Below are 9,679 nucleotides of genomic sequence, written 5' to 3'. Positions count from 1 at the left end.
TGAGAGACACAAAAATTATTTTGAAGACGTACACGGGGCAAAAAGTCTACCCCAAAGGAAAAATAAGGGTGACCGTTATATATAACAGTAAGGAAACACCAAAACTAGACCTGTATGTATTGCAAGATGGAGGACCACCATTACTGGGACATGAATGGATCTGGAAAATACAGCTGGATTGGCATTCCATACAAGCACTGACTGTGGCTGCCAAAAAGGATGATGACGTCACACCTGGGCGACTGTCAAAGATCCTAACCGACGCGCAAGAAGTGTTCCAGCAAGGACTCGGAACACTAAAAGGCATGACAGCAACAATTAAAATCGAAGAAAACGCAAGCCCAAAATTTTTTAAGGCCAGACCGGTACCTTATGCGATCCGCCCAGCTGTCGAAGCAGAGCTGGAGAGTTTGGAACGTTCAGGTAGACTGGAGCGAGTGGGCTACACCCATCGTCCCTGTGATAAAAAAGTCGTTGAGCAGTACGCCTGGGGAACCAAGGAAAGTTCGCATCTCTGGGGACTTTAAGGTAACAGTGAACACAGTCCTTCACACCGTGCAATATCCACTTCCGCGGATTGAAGATATTTTCGCCTCGCTATCTGGAGGGAAACGCTTCACTAAGATTGATCTGGCCCAGGCGTATCTGCAAATGGAGGTAGAAGAAGCATCAAAAAAATACCTCATAATCAACACCCATAAAGGTCTCTACCAATACAACCGGCTGGTATTCGGGGTAGCATTAGCTCCGGCTATTTGGCAAAGGGCAATGGAACAAGTCCTGCAAGGGATCCCAGGGACCCAGTGTTATTTGGACGACATCCTGGTCACGGGCGAAAATGACAGTGATCACCTCGCCAACCTGGAGCAGGTGCTCAATAGATTGAAGGAATATGGGCTCCGAGCTAACCGCCCCAAATGCGAGTTTTTTAAAAAACAGTTCTCGTATTGTGGCCACGTTGTCGATAAAGAGGGGTTACATAAGTCCCCAGAAAAGATTGAGGCAGTAGTCAAGGCTCCAGCACCGGAAAACGTGTCACAACTGAGGTCGTTCCTCGGGCTGGTAAACTACTACCATAAGTTCTTGCCAAATTTGTCTACAATACTACACCCACTGAACACTCTACTGCAAACTGGAGTGCCATGGAAGTGGAGTGACGAATGTAGACTAGCTTTCCAGAAGAGCAAAACACTAATCACATCGAAAGAGGTATTGGCCCATTTCAACCCAGCACTACCAATTCGGTTGGCGTGTGATGCGTCACCCTATGGCATTAGAACGGTGCTGTCACTGTAAGGATTTCGGGGGCTTCTTTTAAACTGGTTTAAGGTAATCTACCTGGCCAGCAGTCTTTTTGCTGCTGCACTCTAAACCAATTTACAAACAGCGGTTTCAAATCGTTACCCCTCCTTTAGTTCTGAGTGGAGGAACTTATAATTAATGATATTAAAACGGGACAAGTGGTTTGGATGAGAGAACAAAAATCAAACTTTATTAACTAAAAGAAACTACAATCACAATACCAAACTATCCCACACGAACACAGTAAAATTGTAAAACTATATATCAAGGGGGTACACATGGCAAAAACGAGGGATACAATAGCTACAATGTATTTAAACAATCTTAGCAATTCCCTTAAATCACCATCCCCCCCCTTAACTCCTGCTAGGTTGCCTTGTTGAGAGTCAGAAAATCTCTGCTCACATGGTCCAGCGAAGAGAGAGAGAGAGAGAGAGAGCTCACCTATGTCCCAGGAAGTCAAGAGCCAAGAGCCAAGAGTCAAGAGAGCGAGCTGGCTGCTCAGCCTTTTTTTTATACCTGGTGAGCCCCTCACATCCTACCTTACAAGGGCTGTGTGCAAAATTAACCCCAAAGCTGTGATAGGCTAACTCAAAGTGGTTAGATTGAGTTAATGTGATTTTCAGAGCTCCCTTTGCTGAAACAAAAGGGAGATACATCTGCTCTATAGTCCAGTACTGGGTGATTGGAAACCCATTCAAGATACAAAGAGTCTCTTCTGCAGTTTAGGTGTATCCACTCGATATACAAACAAATGCTAATAGCATTCAATTGCTTTATAAACAAAGCAATGTCCTTTGTCTTCATTGAACCTTACTTCCAGACACAGAAAGCTGCATTCCAAACCTCTTTTGTCATTCGGCCATGTGGTGTGACAGCCATTTTATCCCTGGAAATTTAAAAAGCACATTGCCCAGGGATACTTTAATCAAAAAACATGAATCTTCAGAACTGTAAATCATTGCGAATTCTTACATCACACACATTCTCGGACGGCTCAGAGAGGCCAATAGCCTTTGCATCACGATCACTAACCTCAGCCGAGCGTAACTATGCCCAGATTGACAGGGAGGCCCTCAGCCTAGTGTGGGGAGTGAAAAAGTTCAATCACTATCTGCACGGGCAGAAATTCCCCTTGCTGACTGACCAGCAGCCTCTTGTCTCCATTTTTAATCTGAAGAAGGGCGTTCCGGTGATGACTGCGCAACGACTACAAAGATGGTCACTCTTTCTTGGGGCGCACAACTATGTGATTGAATATAAGGGCACGAAACAGCATGGAAATGCTGATGGGCTATCACGCCACCCACTGCCTACTGCGGAGGAAGCACCAGCAGTGGATCCTGTTGAAATATTTCATTCGACTATAGTTGAATACCTACCGGTAACTAACGCTCGTATAGAAAAGGAGACCCGAAATGACCCGACACTGTCTCGGGTATATAATTTGACGGTGAAGGGATGGCCAGTACATGGCGACTCACTGTTGCCTGCATTCTCAACAAGAAGAGAACAGCTGTCAGTGTGCCGGGGGACCTTGATGTGTGGATCCCGAGTGGTAATTCCACCCAAGTTAAGGGATAGAGTGCTCAATGAGCTTCATGAGGGTCATCTGAGAGGGGTAAAAATGAAAAGCCTTGCCAGGGCTTATGTGTGGTGGCCGGGAATCGATAAACAAATCGAGGACCTGACCAAGAGCTGCTCAGGATGCCAGAAAGTCCAAAATGTGCCACCACATGCCCCTCTACACCCATGGGAGTGGCCCTCATCTCCATGGCAACAGGTGCATATTAATTTTGCTGGTCCATTCATGGACTCAATGTTTTTAATAGCCGTGGATGCGCACTCGAAATGGCCTGAGGTGATCAAAATGTCCTCCACCACCATGGAGAAAACTATTGCAGTCCTACGGATCATTTTTGCCAGGAACGGCTTGCCAGAACAGATTTGCTCCTGTAAGGATTTCGGGGTTTCTTTTAAACTGGTTTAAGGTAATCTACCTGGCCAGCAGTCTTTTTGCTGCTGCACTCTAAACCAATTTCGCTACCCCCCCTTTAGTTCTGAGTGGAGGAACTTATAATTAATGATATTAAAACGGAACACGTGGTTTGGATGAGAGAAAATTATCAAGCTTTATTAACCAAAAGAAACTACAATCACAATATCAAACTATCACACACGAACACAGTAAAATTGTAAAACTATATATCAAGGGGGTACACACGGCAAAAACAAGGGGTACAATGGCTACAATGTATTTAAACAATCTTAGCAATTCCCTTAAATCACCATCCCCCTTTAACTCCTGCTAGGTTGCCTTGTTGAGAGTCAGAAAATCTCTGCTCACATGGTCCAGCGAAGAGAGAGAGAGAGAGAGAGCTCACCTTATCGTCCCAGGAAGTCAAGAGCCAAGAGCCAAGAGTCAAGAGAGCGAGCTGGCTGCTCAGCCCTTTTTTTATACCTGGTGAGCCCCTCACATCCGTGCCTTGCAAGGGCTGTGTGCAAAATTAACCCCAAAGCTGTGATAGGCTAACTCAAAGTGGTTAGATTGAGTTAATGTGATTTTCAGAGCTCCCTTTGCTGAAACAAAAGGGAGATACATCTGCTCTATAGTCCAGTACTGGGTGATTGGAAACCCATTTAAAGTTAACGCTTCCCATTCAAGGTGCAAACGTCTCTTCTGCAGTTTCAGGTGTATCTAAACAAATGCTAATAGCATTCAGTTGCTTTGTAAACAAAGCATTGTCCTTTGTCTTCATTGAACCTTACTTCCAGACACAGAAAGCTGCATTCCAAACCTCTTTTGTCCATGGCCATGTGGTGACTGCCATTTTATCCCTGGAAAATTTAAAAAGCACATTGCCCAGGGATACTTTAATCAAAAACATGAATCTTCAGAACTGTAAATTATTGCGAATTCTTACACTCCGATAACGGACCACAGTTTGTGTCCGAAGAGTTCCGGAGGTTTATGAAGAAGAATGGGGTAAGGCATTACACATCCGCCCTGTATCATCCAGCCACAAATGGATTGGCTGAGAGGTTCGTACAAACCTTTAAGAAGGCAATAAAGGCTATGTACAATTACAACATTCCGCTGCAGCATAAGGTGGACAATTTCCTGTTCACCTACCGGAATGCGACACATGCAGTCACCAACCAGGCCCCGGCCATGATGTTCTTTAACCGAAGGTTAAGATCTCACCTGGATTTGCTCAGACCAAACATACGAAGAGATGTTGAGAGTAAGCAATTCCAGCACATCCATGAGAAGCCAACAAGGAGCTTCAATGTAGGGCAACCAGTCTTGGCCCGCGACTACCGAACAGAAAAATGGCAGCCAGGAACGATATGCACACGGCAGGGCCCACTAATGTACACAGTGGACGTTGGGGAGAACATCGTGAGACGCCATGCTGACCAGATCCTAGAGTCACAGGAACAAGTCAACCCCATGCCTCGCCCATACGTACCTGGTGAGGAACCCGACGTACAGACCGCATCTACCCCAGAAACAGTAGCATCGGAAGCTGATGACCCAACCGACGACAGGGTGCCAGAATCGCCTCCGCACCAAGAGCGAGACACTCGGGAAAGGCGCTATCCAGAAAGGATCAGAAAGCCTCCCCAAAGACTGAATATATAAATGGACTATTTTCAGCTAACGTTGTATGTTAAAAGTGTTAATTGTAATTAGTTTGATATTTAATTGTTAAATGAGTGTTATGGTACTGTTAATCTAAAAGGGGAGGAATTGTAATGTATATACCTTTAAGGGTGGAACTACATTTTACAGCTCATGTATGCTGTAGTACCGGCAGTGACCACACCTGTATATAGCACTGAGTAGTTAACTGTACAGTTCAGTTCCAGAGTGAGCCACGTTGAGTAAACACCTGTTGTACCGTTCTCCTGCAGTCTGTGTCTTACTACTGACAGACAGAACACCCGTCTCTGCCCTTGCTTCAACTCATCTGCTGCTGAAACCCTCATCCATGCCTTTGTTACCTCTATACATGACAATTCCAGCACACTCTTGGCTGGCCTCCCACGTTCTACTCTTCGTAAACTTGAGGTCATCCAAAACTTGGCTGCATGTGTCCTAACTCACACCAAGTCCTGTTCACCCATCACCCCTGTGCTCGCTGACCTACTTTGGCTCCCGGTTAAGCAACGCCTCAATTTAAAATGTCTCATCCTTGTTTTCAAATCCCTCCATGGCATCGCCCCTCCCTATCTCTGTAATCTCCTCCAGCCTCATAACCCCCCGAGATATCGGCCCTCTTGAGCATCCCTGATTGTAATCACTCAACCATTGGTGGTTGTGCCTTCTGTTGTCTAGGCCCTAAGCTCTGGAATTCCCTCCCTAACCCTCTCCGCCTCTCTACCTCTCTTTCCTCCTTTAAGATGCTCCTTAAAACCTACCTCTTTGACCAAGCTTTTGGTCATCTGCCCTAATTTCTCCTTATGTGGCTCGGTGTCAAATTTTTTGTCTTATAATACCCCCGTGAAGTGCCTGGGGAAGTTTTACTACGTTAAAGGCACAATATAAATACATGTTGTTGTTGTTGGTGCAACAGTATTTGAAGATATTTCTATTCCTGAGTTGGAGCTGCTGCATCATCAGGCTGAGAATTCATTGCAAATGGCAACTGGAACCAACTTTAGAACTACATTTCCCTACATTACAATAGTGACTACACTTCAAGAGTACTTCATTGGCTGTTTGGGATATCCTGAGGCAATGAGCGATATAAATGCGAGTCCTTTCCTATCATTTAGATTTCCCTTATTGCAACTACAGGTGTATTTCCAAACTTGGAGCATTAAGGTCCAAAGAGTCACACCATAAAGTGCAGCCTGTGAAAGAGAGTGATATTTCCTGTAAATCACAGGCTTTAGCTCCATTGTCTGGTCAGTGTTTTCTCTTATTATAGTGAGAAAGATCAGTGTTAAAAATACGTTGAGGACTTCCCCAGTGTGTCAAGTGTAAGACCTGGAACTGGATTACTCGGCACAATGTTCCCTGCTAATTTATTTTTTGGGGCGCACGGCCCCTTTAACGGGCTGTGCGGCCCATTCAAATTTTCGCACACGCCTGTTTTTTCCATTTAAAAGCTGGTGAGCAGCCTGCATGGGACCTTCAGACCGCTGCGTAACCGTGCAGCCGCGCAACTTAACAGAAACGTTGATTCTGCAGCTCATCTGATGCTATTTTCTTAGGGATAAACATACAAAAGTATCAAATTATGTGGACTTTGATCTTATCAATGTTTAACTGTCTGTCATTAACAGTTGTGCAAAAATTAAAGGAAGGTATTATCAACACCACTACATAGTAAGAACTTGATTAGATGAAATTTGACACAAAAAATTGTCCCAGTTAAATCTTTAAAATTAACACTTAAAAGCATATTACCAACTATCACAATTGGTTGATTGCCTGTTGCTGCTGTAAACTGTGCAGAAGTTTTGAATATTTTTAGAGCAACTTGAGTTAAAGAACAAAAGCAAAATACCGCGGATGCTGGAAATCTGAAATAAAAGCAGGAAATGCTGGAAACACTGCAGGTCAGGTATCATCTGTGGAGGGAGAAAGAGAGTCAACGGGCTGGATTTTGCTACGGGGGCGGGTTGGGGTCGTGTTCCCCACATTTCGTGTTTCCCACACGAATCCTGAACGATGTGGGAAATTGATGCAATTTTGATTTTATAGCCCAATTGATTCCCCAGGTGTGGGAACCCCTAGCCGGAGAGCTTTTCAGGTGGGAAGCTCGCCTCCGATGACATCATCACTGCTGCTTCATTTAAGGGCTTCCACAAGCCTTGCTCACTTCAGCAGACTGCCAAGCTTCTGGCCCTGGCAGCTGCTGCTACCATCATCAATCATGGCGACACATCGGAGTAAGGCCTCCCCCAGATTTGACGAGGCAGCCCTCCAGGCATTGGTGGAGGGAGCGACAGAGAGCAGGGAGGTGCTTTTCCCCTCCTCGGGGAGGAAGAAGCCACCCCAGCAAACCAAGGCTGTGTGGCTGAGGGTGGCAGAGCAGGTGAACGCCAGCTCGAATACCAGCAGAACATGGATCCAGTGTCGGAAACGCTTCCATGATCTTCTGCGCACTGGAAAAGTGAGTATGATGTTCCCATCACTCTTAATCTGATCCCCATTGCCTTTTCTCACCAGCTCTCAGCTTTACCAATCTCTTCCTCCACATCCCACTTGACACTGACATCCATGCACCCTTTCCCACTCCCTCTCTCTCTATGGTCACATTCACCTAACTAATGGACTATGCAGCCCTCACACTCCCTATCACTGTCATGCTATGAAAACAACTTACATCACATAGGGAGGGCCCTTGGTCTTGCCATCTCACTCCATCTTTCTCTCCTTCTAAGCATCTATGCCATCGATTCTCTACACTCACTCCTTCATTCTCGCTCAAACTCCACTTGTCTCCCCCATTGCAGGAAAAGAGAGCTCACAACCGAAGAGAGCGAGCCAGGACAGGGGGAGGGGCAGCCTCCTTAGCCCAGCTGACCCCATGGGAGGAGGCGATACTGGAGATCGTCAGCATCCAGGACGACACACAAGTGGGGGACGGAGAGACCGGTGCAGCAGAGCAAGCTGGTGACAGAAGAGTTTTCCAACTCTCTCAATTGCATTGCATGACTCGCTGATAATGACTTGGAAGCTCTAGCAGATGGACCTCTGATCATTTGCAATAAGCACTGTGCAGGTAACCCTGGCCTCTCATCTCTGACACTTTCCTTTACTCCCCCACAGGACCATCGCAAGCTCCCGTCTCCAGGACGCAGGAGGAGGTTCAGCCTCAGCATCCAGACTCCTCAGAGGAAGCTGCAACCTCTGAGGGCGCAGCGTCAGCAGAAGGCAATGCACCCAGCACCAGCGCAGACACTCACACCTCGGTGGGACCTTCGGGACATAGAGTAGTGTTGTCACCTGGTGTATCACAGCTCACAAGTGAGCCTCAGCAGATGGTGGAGACAGGGACAGCAGTGGAGAGTCCTAGTCGGAGGGCGCAGCACTCTCCCAGCTCGGCTCAGCTGCATGTCGACCCTCTGCCTCTGGGTCCATCCACAGTATCAGCGGTGATGGCACTCCAGGAAAATATGCAGGAGTCTCTGGCAGGTTTTGTCTCCAGGGTTGCTGCGAGTGTGCAGCGAATGGAGGAGTCCGTCGCTAACATGAGCAGAGCCTTTGTGGAGTCACTGGTGCATCAACGCATTACCACGGAAAGGATGGCAACCTCCGTGGAAAGGCTGGCTACGGCCATGGAGGAGATAAGTCGCGCGAGTGTTGAAAACATGGTGAGTGTTCAGACTAGACTGACATCTCTGGAGGAGCGATGGGCAGCTATTGAACAGAGAAACCAGACCTTCATGGCAGTCCCTCTGAGAAGGACTGCCAGTCCCGACACGGGTCCCCATGGCTCCCCTGATGTGCAGCAAGGTGCTCTCTCGCCACTTGCAAGCGCTGAGGGGGACCTGACCCATGAGAGGGATGATGGTGGCAGAGAACAAGGAGGTTGGGGCTCCTCTCCAAGCGCTCAAACTTCCATGCCACTGACAAGTCCTCGGTCAGAGCCCCACCTGAGTCAGCACCCAAGTGAGATCGGCGTCTCAACCCCTGCACAGCCGCAGGAGCAGCAGACTGTTGCGCAGCCCTTACAGGCTCGCAACCCCAGAGGACGCCCGCCAAAGGTGTCCAGACAGGAGCAGCAAGGAAGTGAGCAAGGGGCCTCCACATCTGCTGATGCCACTGGGGAACCACTACGTAGGAGCACGCGTAAGAGAAAGAAACTGCACAAATAGTCACAAGGGTAGTCACTTGGGTGGAATTTAATGTGTTATGGTTGAAAGCCATCAGAATAATGGTAATAAATCATCTGTTGGCTACTGCTGTAGTTGTGGTGTGTGTCATTTCGCGAATGGGACTTTCACTTTGAGGTCAGTATGGTGGTCATATCGCTAGAAGTCAGCTGGTTCCTGGCTATTGTCAGTGCTCAGGTAAAAGGATGCGAGGCAATAGTCCCTCATGGGCGAGGCTCAGCAAATCTGCCCAATATGAGCGCGTTCCTTGCATGCCGGCCACCAATGTTCTCGTGCACTGCTGCCGCTGGTTGATGAGCCTCTGCAAGATGTTCGTCTTCGCTCTCCTCCTCCCCCTCCTCCTCCTCCTCATCTGAGGAGGATATGTCAGGAGCCACTTGGTCCTCGGCCATTTGCAAGCCACGACGCTGTGCCATGTTGTGAAGCACACAGCAAACCACAACGATTCTGGAGACCCTGGCCCCTGCAAGGAACAGATAGAGAATCTGAGTCTTGCCCTAAGAAAGGCAAAGGGCCTGGTGTG

This window comes from Somniosus microcephalus, chromosome 2, assembly GCF_052327205.1.
Source record: "Somniosus microcephalus isolate GS21.2 chromosome 2, FLI_Smic_1.0, whole genome shotgun sequence".
Classification (NCBI taxonomy): domain Eukaryota; kingdom Metazoa; phylum Chordata; class Chondrichthyes; order Squaliformes; family Somniosidae; genus Somniosus; species Somniosus microcephalus.
This window is presented reverse-complemented; position numbering follows the sequence as displayed.